This window comes from Mastomys coucha, unplaced genomic scaffold (assembly GCF_008632895.1).
Source record: "Mastomys coucha isolate ucsf_1 unplaced genomic scaffold, UCSF_Mcou_1 pScaffold7, whole genome shotgun sequence".
NCBI lineage: Eukaryota > Metazoa > Chordata > Mammalia > Rodentia > Muridae > Mastomys > Mastomys coucha.
The window spans coordinates 7,441,163-7,460,015 of record NW_022196913.1 but is presented as its reverse complement, the minus strand read 5'-3'; the positions used below and the strand labels follow the sequence as shown (position 1 = coordinate 7,460,015).

The 18,853-nt window shown below is 45.0% G+C and overlaps 1 protein-coding gene across 3 annotated transcripts in view; it reads right to left on the bottom strand.

The window, feature by feature from the left end:
* Sfmbt2 (Scm like with four mbt domains 2) overlaps nt 1-18,853 on the bottom strand; it is a 229,444-nt gene that overhangs the window by 155,144 nt on the left and 55,447 nt on the right. The window lies entirely within an intron of this gene.

The window sequence follows — 18,853 nt, the reverse complement described above, 5'->3', positions numbered from 1 at the left end:
GGAGGGGAAGGGAGGGAAGAAGGGGGAGAGGGGAGGGGAGGAGAGAGGGGAGGGGAGGAGAGGAGAGGAGAGGACAGAAGAGAAGGAGAGGACAGAGGAGAAGGAGAGGGGAGGAGAGGAAAAGAGAGGAGAGGAGAGGAGAGGAGAGGAGAGGAGAGGAGAGGAGAGGCAGGTGTGGTGCCAAGTGCTACTACCCTGGTCCTGGGAGGTGGGTTGCTGCTCTTCCTGAGGACCACAGGTAGCTTCCTAGTACCCATATCGGGCAGTTCAGAAGTGAGCTCCAGTTCAGGGGGTTCCAACAACCTCCTCTGCCCTAGCTGCCCTTGCACACATAGGTGCTCACACATACAAATAAAATATTTTTAAAGTTTCAACAAGTCTTAACAAAACTGGCATGAGACTGAATCTCATCAGCAAGCCCATTTTTAACCATTGTAAACTTGTATTTCATGTAACTGCCACCCAGAACCTATCAAGTCCCGAATAAAAACCATCACCATGATGCCCTCCTACAGACATGGAAAGCAGAGTTTGCATCCCACAGCAACATCCCAGGCCTGCCTCTTACTTCTTTTCCACCTAGGGTCCCCATACCACATTTAAAATAAAAATTTCCTTCTTTTAAAAATGCACACATATGGAAATACATATATTAATAGGTGGAGGGGAAACTATGTCCCTGAGTTCTGTTGCCATCGGTAGAAAACATCATAATCACTTTTTTCAATGCTATAGCAGTTCTTTTTAAAATAATTTGGTTCTTTTTTCTTTCTCACAGTGATGAAAGCTTAAACTCAGAGCCTTAAAAATGCTGTCACCAAGCTTCCTCCCCAGTGATGACTACACCACTAGCTCGGCTGCATGGCTAAGGCTACTGAGATGAGGGGTAAAGACACACGTAATGTACTCACTCACACCTGCTCTTGCCTTGTGCTGTGTACACAAAGACCTCCCGTTTACAGTTTGTGTCCTCTCCACAAGGCTGCTCTTAACTAATTCTTGCTCTTACAGAAGAAAAGAAGAAAATCAGCTGCATGTCTCCAAGCATTCAGACCCTCCAATTTTTTTTATAGATGAAGCAGTCCCGGCCGGGCGGGGGAGGGGGGTAGCAGGAGAGCACTATCTATTCAAAAATGTCAAGATTGGGACAAAATATACAAGTGCATTTGGAAAATAAGGATTTTGCAGCATATCACAACAAAAGAAAGCAATAAAGGGTCCCATGCTTCACAGAATTTTTGTCTACATACAAGAGGAGACAATTCATTTTCCTCTTCAGTGCCATTGCTGATAAACATGTAGTCCAAGTTATCATTTTTGGTAAAATTCTCAAGTATGCAAGAGTATTGTGAAGACACAACTGTGGAATTTAAATTGTCCTGAGTACTGGAGAAGGCGATAGCCGTGGAGATAGTGCTGAAATTTGCGTCTGGTAAGCCCTGGGGTACTGAGGGCTCCTGATCCATGTTTCCATGGATCTTGAGTATCCCAAAAAGCGAACAAAAGGCAGATGTGTAGCCTGCAGAGATATGCTGACCACCTTCACTTAAAAACAGCGGTGAAACGATTCTCAGAAATTTGGTGCATTTTAAGAGAATTATTTTAGCCTCAAACAAATGACAATTCTGTCCTAATAAATGCCACCATTGGTGGACACGGATCCTGAAGAACAACTCCGGTTGTCCTCTGGCCTCAGGAATGGGCACACTCATGCTAAACACACATAAGCACATGCAAAACGAGAAGGCAATCCAACAAACAAATATAGCCATAAAATAAAACTCAGTACAATGAATTTACAAAGCCCACTCAATTAGACATGCACTAAACAATTTCTTATTTGGGTACATTCTAGAACAACTCAAGTGTCCTAGGGAATCACTTGGAATTCATTGCAGTGGAAGTTGATTGACATGGCTTCTTGTGTCCACTAACACTGCTATCTAGCAAGGTTAATACCATAAACATTTATAATACATCTCCCTTTAAGACTCAGAAGCAGAAGTGTGTGAATGCAAGAAAAGCTGTACAACAGAAGAGGATAAATCTCTGCCGTGAGATCTGGATTTTCCCTTCCAGCAGAAGAGCCTCTCTAGACACTCTCAGAACCTGCAACCTGCTGTACACCATCAACAACACACCTGTGTACTGTAAGACAGGAAAGATGACTGAAGGGTGGAGCCAGGGGCTCTGTTACTCAAGCTGGAAGAAATCCTACCAGGACTTGTCAATCACCAGCTCATGTTTCAATGCACAGAAAGTCCTACAAATACATGTAAGAGGAACACACTCTAGATCTTTGTATTCTAGGTTTGCATATTATTTAAGTGTGTGTCTGTGTGTGGGGGTGTGTAGGTGAACACCTGTACCTATGTGTTAAGCCCAGAGGCCAACCTTGGGTATATCTCAGGCATCATCATCTCATTTTTTGAAAGACTGTGTCTCTCACTGGTCTTGAACTCACCATTTCGGAGACACAACAGAGCTCCAGTATCCCCTGCCCCTGCCCCTGCCCCTGCCCCTGCCCCCACCGCCATCTTTACCTTTCAGCATTGGGTTGCAAGTACATCTAGCTTTTACTATAGGTTCTGAAGATGGATCTCTAGACTTTATGCTTGTGCCTCAAGAACTTTATAGGCTAAGCTGTCTCACCTGCCTCAATGAAGAACTTTCAGAAACCTTTTCACTTAAATATCCTCTAGGCAACTCTGAACAGGTTTTGGACACTAGTCCGTCTCTTAGAGGTTAAACAGAGTATTTGGCTGATCTCCAGGGACAGTTTTTTCAACTCCTTTCCACTAAGCCTTCTTTGAAGGCATCCTGGGTGCTGTCATTTTGGTTTCTGATGGCTTGTTCTTTAACCTCTGGTGGGAGTTTTCCTTTATAGGATTGTTTCTGTAATAAGTGATACTGTTCAAACCCCAAATTAGAGTAATTTGGTAATTTTTCCTCTCTTCTATTCCCTTCTAATGCTTGGGACTGTTTGTTTCATATTTTGAGTTTTTTAAAATAATTTATTTATTTATTTTATGTACATGAGTACACTGTCGCTCTCTTCAAACACACCAGAAGAGGGCGTCCCATTACAGATGGTCATGAGTCACCCCGTGGTTGCTGGGAATTAACTAAAAACCTCTGGAAGAGCAGTCAGTGCTTTTTTGTTTTAAGTTTATTTTATTTTTTTTAAACTTATTTATTTTATGCATGTGAAGAGAATATCATTCTCTTTTGACACATCAGAAGAGGGCATCAGATCCCATTGTAGATGGTTGTAAGCCAACATGTGGTTGCTGGGATTTGAACTCAGGACCTTTGGAAGAGCAGTCGGTGCTCGTAACCACTGAGCCATCTCTCCACCCCCATTTTTTGTTTTGTTTTGTTTTTTTAAACACACACACACACACAAACACCAGGTTTGTAAGGCAACTGGTCACACTGCATCTGTAGACAAGAGGTATGGTCAGGCTATAGGACCTTAGGCCACATTGGTACCTGATAAGACTCTACCTCCTGAAATGTTCCCCAACTGGTAAGGGGGGCATCCTGAAATAAAGCACCATCACTGGCAAGGGACCAAATTCAAACACACAAGGCAGTGGCGGCCACTTCCCATTCAAGCCACAACTTCTTATATTCACATAGAGATTGCTGGCAGGAAAGTTTTGAATGAACTTTTCAAAACTCTTTCAGCTGAATGAATCCTCATGCACACTCCTACAGGCAACAGCAGGGAGGGTGTCACAAAGACAGCCTTGCAGAGCTACTGGGATAGCCACAGGAACTACACGGGGTGGGGGGGGAGGTTAAAAATAAGTGCCACAAGACAGAAAAAATCGACCAGCAAGATGGCTCAGAAGGTGGAGGGGCTTGCTGATGGGGACTGAAGTTCACTCCCAAGAAGCCAACTGGTGGAAGAAGAGAACTGCAAGCTTCCTACACTCACCCCCTGTCCACTCTAAATCAATAAGTAAATATTTAAAAGCAAACACAAACCTTTAAAGGGCAAACACACAATGATCATCTAACAAGCACTGGGGACAACCTCCTCCCCAACCCCAGCGGGGGTGCTGAAAAGCTGACCTATTACCAAGGCCCCTCCCAGGCTTATCTCACAAGAAGAAAACCCACCAAAGAAAGGATCTTCTTTAAAAAGTGAACAGAGGGGCTGGAGAGATGGCTCAGTCGGTAAGAGCACTGACTGCTCTTCCAGAGGTCCTGAGTTCAAATCCCAGCAACCACATGGTGGCTCACAACCATCTGTAATGAGATCTGACGCCCTCTTCTGGTGCGTCTGAAAACAGCTGTAGTGTACTTAGATGTAATAATAAATAAATCTTTGGGCGGGAGCAAGCAGGGCCAGAGCGAGCAGAGGTCCTGAATTCAATTCTCAGCAGCCACATGATGGCTCACAATCTGTACAGCTACAGTGTACTCATACATAAAATAGATAAATTAGTCTTTTTAAAAAACGCACAGAGAGGACCAAGGGCATCTCTGTAGGACAAGGGCACGGAGATGCACGGGCTCTTTTCTTGGTCAGCTCTTCCTCTGGGGGCCTTTCTTGGTTTCCTCCCTTTTCTGAAACTTCTTCCTGAATTCACCAGGGATGAAGATGTGAAATTCACCCCTAAGCACCGCGCATGTGCACAGCAGAAACCCAGCTGAGCAGTGCTGTCCCAGTAAGTCTACCATCAAGTGAAGACGAGGCGAAGAAGAGACATCAACGGCATCAGACGCCGCTGTTAGGATGTGAGGCGAAGAAGAGACATCAACGGCATCAGACGCCGCTGTTAGGATGGGAGGCGAAGAAGAGACATCAATGGCATCAGACGCCGCTGTTAGGATGGGATGAATCTGAAGCTACACCGTTTGTCTGGGATGAATTCCCATGAGCCAGCAAAGGAATTACCAGGTACTGGCAACCTCCACTCCTGAGTCACTTTACCATTAAAATTCTCGCCATCGGTCTAGAAGCTTCCTTCTCTCACCATTCTTTCCCCCCCCCCTTTGGTTTTTCGAGACAGGGTTTCTCTGTGTAGCCCTGGCTGTCCTGGAACTCACTCTGTAGACCAGGCTGGCCTCAAACTCAGAAATCTGCCTGTCTCTGCCTCCCAAGTACTGGGATTAAAGGCGTGCGCCACCACCGCCCGGCTCTCTCACCATTCTTGACAGTATTTTATAGGCTCTGACTTCACTAATCACCAATGACAAGTACCTAAAGTTATGTTTTTTGAACATTTATTTTTATTTCACTGATGATCATTCTTATCACTCTCTTATGACAACCCACTCACATATCAGGTATGCTCTTCTGTAGACTCTTCTTTTCAAACCACAGCTCACTGTGGTTTGAAAAGAAGAGGAGAGGGAAAGGCGGAGGGAAAACAGGGGAGACGGAGGGGGAGGGAAGGAAGGAGAGAGCACTGTAAATAAAGTCCTGAGAAGTGGGGGGTAAGGAAGAGGACACATGTGCCAGCAAGGATGGGGTAACATGATCACACCCCGATAATAAGCTGCACGAGGGGAGTATGCCAATTTTAATTTTTAAAAGTTAATTTGAGAAGTCACATTTTTAAATTTCAGAACTGAAGCCAAACAATTGCCAAAGTCAAATCCTCTGCTTCAAACAAAAAAAAAGTAACAGAATTGAACAGTGAATTGTTCCGCGCTCATTTGTGTGAGGACTGCAACCACATTCAACACCTCCCAGACTGTCCCGATGAAGGACTAAGGCTATGGCTCAAGTCACAGAATGCAGGACAATCTGGATTTAATTCCTAACATCAGATAAGACAGACAAAGTGATAGAATGAATAAGAATCAAGAGTTCAAGTTCGCCTTTATCTACCCAGTAAGCTCAAGGCCAGTCTGCATAGCCTGAGACCCTCCCTCAAAAATCAAGAAGAATCAAAGAGAAAAGGTCACCTTGACCCTTGAATATCTGTAAAGTATTACTGTGCACACTAGTGTGTGTCTGTGTGTGTATGCGCATGCGCACTCACACACAAACATCACACCACACCACACCACACCACACCACACACAACAGACACACACATCCCTCACCATTTACCCCTACACTCGGTCCTTTATGGGCTGATCCATAATGAACTTCTGCCCCACGGCCACTTCCACCTCAACTGAGGTAGGCAGATGTGCTCCTGATTTACTGGTGGTGCCCTATGCCACAAAACCCAGCAGCCAGAGCCCACTGCTCACAATGAACCTACTTTTCCCTTAAACAGTGAGGGGTAGATGATTTTTTCTGCACAACCTGGAAAGACCCAGTATCTCACAGAAACAGTCTTCATCTTTCTAGCGTATTCCTGGAAAAAAGGACCCAGCACAATCTGCTTGTCCAGTCTCTGCCTAGCATGGCTGTCTCAGCCCTAACCATGATGACCTTCTCTCATGCCCTGAGCACCCTTAGAGACACATGGGAACCAAGGCACACTCTTCACAAAGGATTCTACCACACTCTTCAGTTTCTTCAACTCCTGAGCCAGTACAGGACTCTGCCTAACTAAACATCTAACAGCCAAACAGCCAGGCCAATTCTTTAATCTCAATAAGTTTCTAAAGCCTGTTTGACCAGGTTATTATATCCTCGTCTAAAGTAAATGTTATGAACTTGCCATCAGTGACAAGCTTCATAGAGTTCACAGGCTCATAAACAGGAATATCAGGCTGTGTGGGTGTGTTCATACAATGTGTGATGTGTTTGTATGCATGTGTGTGTCCATACAAGTGTATGTGAGTGTGCATGTATGGCTGTGTGTGCGTGCATGCATTTGTGTGTGTGTGTGTATGTTGTGTGTGCACGCATTTGTGTGTGTGCGTGTGTGTGTGCGTGTATGCGTGTGCGTGTGCGTGTGCGTGTGCGTGTGTGTGTGTGTGTGTGTGTGTGTGTGTGTAGAGACAAGCACCTCCTCTTAGCTGGCATCAGGCTTCATCCTTTCCTTCTCCCAGCATGAGATTCCTAAGAAAACCCTCACTCCTCAGGGACCCACTGTTGAGGGCCTCAGATGTCTCTTTAGAGTGGCTTCTTCTCTGCCAGGTCAGTCACACTGGGAGATTGAGGCACACCTCTGGGTGTTAACTGAAGGGCAAAGGTTCACCCTGAATTTAGGTGACGTCGTCGTCCCACAGCTGGGGTAGGAGGTGGGGGGGGGATGTCATAGTGGGAGGGGCTTGGAGGTCATGAAGGAAAGGAGAGAGCAAGCTGAATGGTAGCATTGCCTCTCCCTGCTTCCTGATCCACCAAACGTAGACAAACAAGGCCACTCTCCTGTAGCCGCTACTTCCACACCTCCATGCCTTCCCCACTGTGCAGGACTGTTCCTCCTCAAACCGCGAGCAAGCTAAACCTTCCCTCTCAAGTCACTCTGTCAGACATTTGATCGGAGATGAAAAGGTTATGCAATTGGTAATACTGAGGACTATATTCAAGTATAATAGGCCTTTTTGTATTTTATTTTATTTTATTTTATCCTTTGAGACAGGCTCATGTAGCCCAGGCTGGCATTGCCTTCTTTACGCAGCCAAGATCTGCCTTTGACTTCGGAATCTCCTGCTACCATCCCCTGTCCTCTGTCCCTGTGTGTGTTCTTATCCCAAGCTTGTGCAGTGCTCAGAGTAGAACCAAAGACTTCCTATATCCTACATAGAAAAGAGCTCTACCGACTGAGCTACAACCCTAATCCTGGGCTCTATCTCTCCTTTTTTTTTCCTCTCAATAAGTAAACAGAAAATTTCAAATGAGTAAATCCCTAAAGTCCTGTCCTCTATGACCCTTCAAAGAAGGCAAAAGTTCGGCCATAGTGTGTCAGGAAGTTCAGGGTAAGGCTCACGAAAGGCCTAGAATGTGTAAAGGAACTCGCCACTCTGCTGCTGCCACAAAGTCATGTTAAATGCTGACTCTAAGTTCTGCCTGCTTGATCATATAAACAGAATTCATGTGCATTAACACATGTGGTCCGCTGGGAAAGGCCAGCTGTAATGGGAGCCTGGACAAGTTCGCTGAGCTTCCTTCTATCGATTACAGGCCAAATTATGTTTGGGAAAAAAAGAGAGGCTTTCCCACTAACAATTAGTTTTCAGCAGTGAAATGTAACAGATATTAACTGATGCTTTTCTTCTCATTAACACTAAGACCGGACCAGATGAGATTCGCAGTTAACAAATAAAAATTCTCCTTCAGCCTCAGAGGCAACAATTCATCAGCTGCTATGGAACAAACAATTCACGCCAGATGAGGGAAGACAAACACATTTCCCACTCACTTTGCAACTAGTATTTCTTCAGCCAAGGGAAGATGGGGCAATTTGAGCTTTAAAAGATCAAAACAAAAACAAAAGAATACAACCGGTCCCTATATAGACATTGTCTCTAAGTACAACCTAACATCCACTTGTCCAAGAATCATAAGCTCTTAGCAACCAAATCTGGAGATGGCTACAGCTAAGGCTATAGCAATAGTGTTAGCTTAAGGTCTCAAGCTAACACTATTGCTATTTGAAGCCAGATGATTCTTTTGTTGTTGGCAGGAGGCTGTTCTGTAGGCTGCATACACTTAGCAGTATCCGGAGACTCTCCCATTAATGCCAGGAATACCTCCCCCTGTTGTGACAACACAACTCGTTCCCAGAAAATTTCAAAGGTAACTAGGTGGCAAATCTTCCCCAACTGGAAGCCAATGGTTCAGACCGAGCACTTTGGAAATAGCGTCAAACATATATATTAACATAATGGTCCAAGTGCTCTACAGCCAAACGGCACCACTTTATTAAAGCCTTGGAAACGCCTCTCCAGGGTGGGGAGAAAGCTCAGTTAGTAAACGTTTGCCACACAAGCAAGAAGGCCTGCTTTCAAGTTACAGAACTCACAGAGAAAGCCTGGAATAGAGACACCCATCTGTAATCCCAAAGTGGAGGAGACCAGCAAGGAGAATCCCTGGGGTCTTTAGCTAAACCCACAAGCTTCGGATTCAGGGAGAGACCCTGTGTCAAAACACAAGATGGCGAAGAGCAAGGGAAGACAATAACAGACATCAATTGCACATATCCCTAGAATACACGTGTGCTCTTGCACCTGCGTATACATCTGCATACGTGTAGACACATATACACTGTGTATACACACAAAAGAAATGCCTCTCCAACCAGCACACGCCATAGGCCAGAATGGACAAGGTGAAAGAAGAGACAAAGACTGGAGAAATCTCAGGAGCTGAGCTGAGCTGAGCACTCACAGGCACAAGCACACACTTCCAACACTTGCCCATCTTGTGAGACTGGCTGTGCCCGTACACAGAGAATACTGTCACTGTCCTAGACTCCCCAAGCAATGGATGAGGCAGTAGGCTATTGACTAACATACTATGTAGTGCTCCAGGCATTTCAATAAAGAAGGCAGCTCACTTCAATCTTCAATAAAAAAGAGGAGTAGAGAATGGATTGACAAACAGACAGGATAACCCCTGGACTCACTGCCATTTGATTTGGATAATGCCTGCTGGGCTTTTTTTCTTCCCTGTATGGATCTTCCCTAGCATCTTCTTTTCTTCCCCCCTCTTTTATTTACTAACATTATCATATATATATCAGACATGTATTGGTGTCACGGTGCACATGTCGACATCAGAGGACAGCTGCATACAGTTGGTACTCTCCTACCTGTATGTGGGTACTTTGCCCACTGAGCCATCCTACCCGCCCCTAGAATCTCCTTTTCCTACATAATCTTAGTTAGCATTAAGTAGCTTTACAGTTCCTAAAAATCTACAAGCTCCACAAGGGAAAGTACAGCCGGGGTGATAATGTTTAACCATAAATTAGCAATAAGTTCTCATGGAACCTGTGTAACTTCATACAATGGCTTTTTCTTCCTAGTCTAGCCAATGCCCAGATGACCATGAACACCACTGCCATGTTTGAACTTGACAAAAGTAATCACGAGCTGTGTAGTAAATGTGGTTCTATCATCCTAATCCATCTTCTCCTGTGACAGTCACTTGGCAAACAAGCAGATTCTTCCATTGATGGTGGCTTGTTATTTTCCTCTTTGCTATCTGCCTGGCTAAGAATGTAGAGAGATCTTTAATCGAAAATATGGCTAATAAATCCATCACGTCATCCATTGTCAGACAAGAACAACTAACCCGCTTGGGTTTATCGTGATTGACTCCCAGCTCCACCAGCAGTCACTCAGCTACACAAAGCAATAAATGATCTCCCCGCACACTGCTATGATTAATCACCAGCCTTCAGTTAAAGTCAATATCCTGCTCACATCATGTTGACAAAGAGAAGAATTTGGTAATAAGAAATGGCTTTGCCTTATCTGGGCTGAAGACATATAAATTACAATCAGATTATGCAGATAAAGTACACGAGCTAAATCTGTCTGCCGTAACTACACTTGTCACAGCACTTTTTAATGCCTCTTTTAAAAACTGGATTTATTTCCACGCTACGGTAAGAGGACAGTCCAAGAAAGGGGCTGGCACAGTGGTGCCTGCGAAGATCATTTGTAACTCATTCAAATTATTTCCTTCCACTGCAGAAATCAATAGTTTTTTTTTTTTTAAGAAATCTTTTCATTTCCCCAGCCAGAATGATTTTTACTTACAAAGTTGGACCATCTTCAAGCCGTGAGCAAACAATATTGCACACGTTATGATGTGAGTCTGGTTCTGAAAGACTGAGGCAACAGCCTACACACTCCTGGACAACCGACTGCTGGCTTAGGGAGCCTGAGACAGCATCTTCTACCTCTTTACCAGACACAAATAAGGACAGCAGAGTCATACAGAGATGTGCAAGCCCAGTGGGAAAGAGGTTAGTAAAAAAAAAAAAAAAACATTGAATGGGGAATACCTAAAAGTTTTGCCTTAGATCCCACAGTCTAGGCAATGCACCAGAAAGAACCTCCTATTCAATCATCTCTGGGGCTTCAGTTATACATCCTTCTATAAATACCCACCGATAATTATCAAATTAGCCAAGTGGAACTGCTCTGGGCAACCCAGTCTCCGCTTAATGATTGTTTCTTTGGCAGCTGCAGCAGCCTTCAGAAAAGGTGTGTAGATATTAGAATGGTATTACTGATTCTTTCCTAATAGGAAGTTATAAAACCTGAAGACAGTGTTAATCTTAAAACCCTAAAACTGAGATGTTAATCACTGACCAGGTGGTTGTACTATCTAACTTAATTTCACAAGACAGAAAGGAAAACATGGCCAGAGAGTTGATGATGCTCCCATATTTAACTACATCGAATGGTGGAAACATGTCAACATGAAGCCTTCCACATTCCTCCGAGGACAAAAACTAGACAATATGCTGTGTTCTGTTCCCGAAGGGACTGTGTAGCCAGTCGCCTTGAAAGACTTGCCCTCGAAGCAGTTATTCCCCAAGCTCCAGCCAAGCCCAGAACAACACATATGTCTGCTGATCTTAATGAGAGGGAGCTGTAAAGTACCGCACATTCACACTGTAAACTGTGCTTGGCAACACCGGAGAGGCAAGCATCTACAGATGAAGAAATAAAGCAGGCCATGAAGAGCAACCCGAGCGACTGAGTGCCTCGTGTTGTCTGATGGCACCACGCAACTCAGGACACTATTCAGCTAAATGTCTAATGTCAAATGTTTTCATGAAAGGATTTCTCCATAGAACTGGGTAATATCCCTCAAATGCATATCAGTTATTTCTAAGTGAGTTTGAAAAAAAATAGGGAAGAAAAGTTTCCCTTTTTTACCACATTTATTTATCTGGTATGTCCCCCTTTATTACTTTTGCCATTTTTTGGTAATGTGAAACTGGAGCTGCGGACGCTCAATCAGGAGAGTACCTGCTGAGCAGGCATGAGGCCCTGAGTTCTGATCCCCAACAGCTAGGTAAAAAGCTGGCTGTGGCAGCATATGTAGCTCACCTGGTATTGAGGGGGGTGGCAAGAGATTGGCACCAGAACTTGCTGGTCAGCCAGCCTAGCCAAAGCTTAAGACAGTGAAAGGCAGCAATTAATTAAATATTAATGCGCAAAGCAACTGACGACATCTAGTGTCAAAGCCTGACCTCTGCACGTGCATGGGCACCTGCACACATATGCAGACACATCATAGCAAACTGAGCCAAACAACACTGTGCTACTTCTAAGTGAGTGCAAGATTTCTAGGACTTGGAACTCAAGCTCACTCTCTGAGATTATTACACAACTATTCCTGGCACAGCTATTCACAACTGCAAAGGGCACAGAACACCAGATTCCATTCATCAGTGTGAGCATGTGTCTGTATACACACACACACACACACAGACACACAGACACACACATCCTTCTTCACACATTATTCTGGGTACATTTGGATAAGATTATGATATGAATCAGTTGAGCCAATAAGGCAGATTGTCTTTGCAATATGGGGGGCTCATACAGTCAGCTGTAGACAAGAATGAGTAAAATTCAAAAGTGGGCCTTCCTGAGTGAAGACTCCCGCCTGACGTCTGTGTTCCATCTAGACCCAGGGCTTTTCCCCTGCCTTCCAATGAAACTGAAGTATCGGTCTTCGTGGGCTGCAGCCTGCTGGCTTTCATCCTGAAATGGCATTGCTGGCTTCAGATTCTCAGCTATGTTGGGCTGTGTGGAAATTCCGCCATCATCTCTCCTGAATCTCTACCCTGCCACCTTCATTTGGACCACAGACATAGGCTCAGGTTTTGGATGCTATGCCAGTCTAGTGGGGGCTCCTTAGGAGGCTGTGGCTCCTTTAGCACTTGGGGCCTGGCTGGCAGCAGTATATCATCACTAGAGACAGGTATCATCTGTCTCCTGGCTATAGCCCCTTCTCTCTTCTCTGGTCTATCAGAATTTGAAAAACTCTGCCCCACCCTCAGCGTCTCTTCCCAAGGGCACGCAGCTTAGAAATTATAAATCAAAACTTCTCAAAATGTGAACCAAAACAAACGTTTAAGTTGATGTCAATGGGTTTCCAGACCCAAGAATACAAAAGTAGCTGGTGTGGTCTTTCTAAGACAGCTCTGTGTCTTCCTTCTAGCTGATCTGGTTCGCACCAGGAACCACCAGCTAGAATTTATGCCAAAAAATTCCAAATCTGTTTAACTAAGCTACACGCTCGATATCTGTGTGATCTTCACGAAGCACCTAGCTTTGCCGTTCCTCTTCTATTAACAAATACAGTAACAGTCCCCTCCACCCATAGGCTCAACATGAATAATACAGGCCACAGCAGAGAAGACAGCTTAGTCTTAAGACGCTTGCCCTGAAAGTATGAGGTTCTGAATTTGATCTCCAGAACTCACGTGAAATAGCCAAGCAAAGTAACATGCACTTCTAATCTTAAAACCTAGGGAAGAGAGGCAGGTGCATCTGTCTGGGGACTCACCTGGCGGCCAGCCTAGCTGAGTCAGGGAGCGCAAGGCTAATGAAACCTTGTCTCAAAAACAGAGGAAATACGTCCTGAAGAATACTATCCAAGGTTGACTCTGACCTCTACATGCACCCATACACATGCACCCACACCCATGCTTTCCCTATACACACGCACACGCGCGCGCGCGCACACACACACACACACACACACTCACATTCAGAACAATGACAAGCCTAATATTAAGCCCTAAATAAGCATCTGCTGCTCCTACTTGACATTCAGGTATAGACATCCAGGTCCAGGCATGTGTCTGGAGAATGGACCCACAAGGAAAACTGGAACTATTTCCCAGTTTCTGGGGAAATGGGAAGCTGAATTTGGCCTACTTGATCACAGCAGAAGACACACACAGAGGAACACACTGAAAACAGATGGTAAAACGCTTCATAGGGGACAAATGCTTGACCTCCCTCAGCAAGACTTGTGTTTACACAGCGTTCTAATTAGTGAATGGGACTGCTGGCTTTTTATCAGATTGGCAAAGAAAATAGTAATGCTTCTGGCTGGGAAAGGGCAGTGGAAGCAGCTCCGTAAGATAACTTAAATGTGGACCAGAAGGGACGCAAGCACAGCCAAAGGCTCCTGGGAGAAAATCAGGTGGGGATGAGCAGAGGACACAGCCTACACCGCACAACCAGAAAGCCTAGGGAAGAACTCAACAATGGACCAGAGGCAGCCTAAGGTATGCTAGAGAACAAAAGAGAACAAACCCAGACGTAAGTCATGGACCAAGACTTGCATCCACAAAGCAGGAGTCTAAGGCCATCACAAAGACTTAACTCATTATCAGCTCAGTGCTACTGCAATTCACAAGGATCCCTGGACACACTCACCCAGAGCCAGGATCCCTGGACACACTCACCCAGAGCCAGGATCCCTGGACACACTCACCCAGAGCCAGGATCCCTGGACACACTCACCCAGAGCCAGGCTCTCAAGCATCTTCAGTGCTCCGTTCTATTCATGCAAAATACAAATGGTAATGATGTGTTGATAGCTAAGTGAACCCTAAAGACAGCCAGTGTGGTGCCTGAAATCACGCAACTGGTGAGTTTACCTTTGCCTGCCAGCTGAGGATGTCATCATTTGTCAGGGTCTAGCTCACATGCCCCACCTGAAGGAGAGCTGCATAATCAAGTCCTCTTTAAAAAGCTGTTACGTGCCGGGGAAGCAGAGGCAGGTGGATTTCTGAGTTCGAGGACAGCAAACTGAGAGTAGTCTTCTAAAAGCTCAAAGCTGGCCGGCCGGTGGTGGTACACACCTTTAATCCCAGCACTTGGGAGGCAGAGGCAGCCAGATTTCTGAGTTCGAGGCATTCAAATGCCTGAGGCTGTAGGAGACATCTCATTCAAGCCACCAGAGGGCTCCTACAAAGAATTTGCTCTAATGTTCCTAGAGGACTTTGCCTAAGAGGAAGGGCAAATTTGTCACCTGGACCTTTATTTTCAAAACTGTGGGTCACAATACCGAGTGGTTTATGGAATTTGTTCATTGTATCCTAAAATTTTTATTTTTAAAAGCAACAAAATAGGAGCTAGAGAGATGGCTCAGAGGTTAAGAACACCGTCTGTTCTTCCAGAGGTCCTGAGTTCAATTCTCAGCAACCATGTGGTGGCTCAGAACGATCTATAATGAGAACTGGCGCCCTCTTCTGGCATGCAGGCATACATGCAGGGAGAACACTGAACATATTTTTTTTTTTTTTAAGAAAAAGCAACAAAATAAAAAAGAGGGTATCACCATGAGCAGAATCGGTATAAAAGTTTGGAGTCAGACCTCCATGGAAATTTGTTTTATGTATAAAGTGACATGAACTATTCGTCTTCATTTTCTGTTCAATTAGCATAGCAAGGTCGGGCATGTAAACCCCTAGTGAGAACAGGGGAAGGGTTGAAGTAGTTCTGTGGATAAAAAATATACCTAATATTTTTTTATACACATTCTTTAAAGAATGACAAGGAGCTCCAAAAATGCAAGGTGTCACCATCTGAAGCACAAGTGAAAGCTGTAACCCAGGGTGAGAGCATGACTCAGGGCCATGAGTCACAAAGCTCCCCCAGAATTACAAAGCATGCCGGGAAGATAGCAATTATTTCAACACACGAGTCTCTGTGGACTGTGTCATGTGCAGGTCTGGTTACTAAATGCTGCCTGGTGTTAGGAAGAGACCCTCACAACTAGCAGATTAGTGAGCACAAGAGGGGGAGGGATGAGAAGGGACACGCGCAGGATGGCCACTGTTGCCACTAAGTTCTCTGCCTAGAGATTGGGATTTCTGTGGGGGTTCCCTTAAGAAGCCAGTTTGGACATTTGTTGGTTGGTCTTCATTGTCAACCTGGCTGCATTCAGGATCATCTAAGCGGCACACCTAGGAGTGTCTTCTTTACTTGACACAGACCTTTGGGAAAGCAAGCATGCTGCAGACAGGCAGGCAGCTTGGTGCCTGGGTACCGTAAAGCAATTAGTAGAGTCTAGACTATCTGCTTGTGACAACTTCACAGTTCGCTTGCCTTGACATTGTTGTCCTTCTATCTTTTAACAGTACATAAAGCGTAGGAATGAAACTTGCAGAGGGAGAGGGGCAGGGAGGCAGACAGAAAAGAACTGGGATAGTGGTCAAAGAGCGTGCCTCAAATAGATGAGGACCAGAATTCAAGTCCCCAGGCCCCATGTAGTACCTAGGTAGGTGTGGTCACTCATCTGTAATCCCAGAACTCAGAAGCCAAAGACCAGGGATCTCAAAGGCAAGCTGGGGAGCTTCGTGAGCCAGGACGAGCAAGCTCCCCAGCTTCGGTGGGGAATTCCGTGAGCGACTCTGCCTCAGTATACAGCAGGGAGGGTAACCGAAGAAAACACCTGAAATCGACTGACCTCTGGTTTCCACATCCATAGGCACACATGTGCATGTGCGCTAGACAGACGCACATAACTAACAGGCAGGATACACACACAGGCAGACAGAGCGACAGAGACAGAGATGGGGCGGGGAAAGCAGAGCTTGACAAGCCCAACGCGGCAAGATGAATTGCTCTCATTACTTTAATATGCTGTCATACACACAAGGCAATTTAAAACCAAGAAATTTGTTTTCCTTTCCTTTCCTATCAAACCAGATGCCTGAGTGTGCAGCTGCTGACTCTTAAAAATTAATTAATGACTGTTCTTTGTCTAGTGCTTCCTCGAAGGACTTCGAGCCCTTTCATGAGCTATTCTCCAATGTCTGGGCCTGTGGTATGAACGAAACAAGCTGGTGAGACAGGGGTTGCAGACACTTGTCCTCCGCCTCACACACACACCCAGAGAAAATCAGAGTGGAAACATGACCTCAAATCACTGGGAGAGCTTATATTTGCAAACCTTTTGTCTGTAGTGGTTTTTTTTCTTTTTTCTTTCCTTTTCCCAAGAGAATTACTCAAATGTTTTCTTTTTTTTTTTTTTTTTTTTTTTTTTTTTTTTTGGTTTTTCAAGACAGGGTTTCTCTGTATAGCCCTGGCTGTCCTGGAACTCACTCTGTAGACCAGGCTGGCCTTGAACTCAGAAATCCACCTGCCTCTGCCTCCCAAGTGCTGGGATTAAAGGCGTGCGCCACCACCGCCCGGCTTACTCAAATGTTTTCTAATCAAAGGAGTTTGTCACTGTAGGTAGGATCAACAGTTATAAAGGAGTCACACTGTTGACCCCTGGTATCATTTCAGGGCATTCAGTGATATTTGTTCAAAGAGAGAGAGAGATGCACAGGTCGGCCTGTTTCGCTGAAGCAGAGCTTCAACGTGTGGGTCCCCTGGATCACACGGTGCTTGTCCCCTCCCAGGGCAAATTCCAAATGGGATCCTTACAATGCTGATTCTCTATATACTGCATGACTTTTCTCTTCTGTGACAAAAATAACTGATGAGCAATTCAGGGGTGGAAGGGTTTCTTTTGGCTCACAATTTGAAGGCACTGTTTGTCATGCCGGTGAGGAGCGTGAGGTTGCTGAGCTCTTCACACCCGGGTGAGTGAGCAGAGTCAAATGCTGGGACTCAGTTTCCTTCCCTTTTCCCCTTATTTTCAGTCTGGTGACCCTTCTCGGGGCATGCTACCACTCATATTTAGGTCAATTCTACCTTACAGGCCATGCCAGAGCTGTGACTCCCAGGAAAATCTAATCCTCTCAAGCTGACAATGACTGTAACTATCATAAGGGCAAATGATGGGATTATCAGAAGCCAGCCGCAGCTCATGCTGACAAGGTCAACCTGCCAAGCCTCTCATTTCTCTCCTGGGTGGATCAGTACACTGCCCTAAACAAAGGTCTCATGCTGAGGTTCAAAAGACCTGATCTCTCCGGGACCTTAGATGTGATCTTTTTAATTAACAATGTGACAGCTTTTATTACAGGATTACTCTTAATATAAAACAAATTAGCAATCCTTCTTGGCAGGTGGGAAAGAGCTGCTTCTTTGAAATGAAAATGGCTAGCTCTCCATTTAAAAGGACTTGGGGGAGAAGAGACAGGCAGATTTCTGAGTTCGAGGCCAGCCTGGTCTACAGAGTGAGTTCCTGGACAGTCAGGGCTATACAGAGAAACCCTGTCTCAAAAAACCAAAAAAAAAAAAAAAAAAAAAAAATTAAATTAAATTAAATTAAAATTAAAAAAGGAGAAGTTAAACAAACACATCTGTAAAGCACTTAGGAGCAGCAGAACAATGATGTGGAGTAAAACATATGGAACATGACAGGGGCAGCCAGTAAGAACACCTGGACACTGGCCTGTGGGACACTGCCCTCTTCCTCCTAAACCTATAATAGGAGTTTGCATGATTCTTAGAAGAATCACAAGGCCCTATCTCCAATGTTGAGTGGCTCTGTCTATTCTGCTCCAGACACAGTTGTGAACTGAAGAGGTCAGGTACATTGGTTCTCTGGGCCCTTTCAACACTGAGACTCAGGCAGCCATAATAAAAATCACTGACATGTGCAAAGAAAGTCAGGAAGCTGAGTTCCAGCGCATCCTCATTACAGTTCCTCAATTTTATGAAAGTCCCATCCAAACTCCAGAGCTTTCTCAGGGACTCAGACAACTTACACCTCTCAGTGGGCATGGAATGAGAAAGGACTAGGGAGCTTTCAACACTTCTGAAAGTTTTTCACACTGTGAAATGTCTCACACACACACACACACGACCCAGCCCCTTTTGTATTTTGTATTTTGAGGCATCCTTGTTTTGCTGGACCCTTTCAACACTGAGACACAGACTGCTAGAGGAACAGACACAAAAATCAAATGTTAACTTATTGCTTAAGTTCTGTACTGTAGAAGAAGGAAACTGAGTAAAGCAGCAACCAGGGAGCCTGCAGACTTAAGCCAGCCACTCACCTCCACATGTCACCCAGGGAGCCTGCAGACCTAAGCCAGCC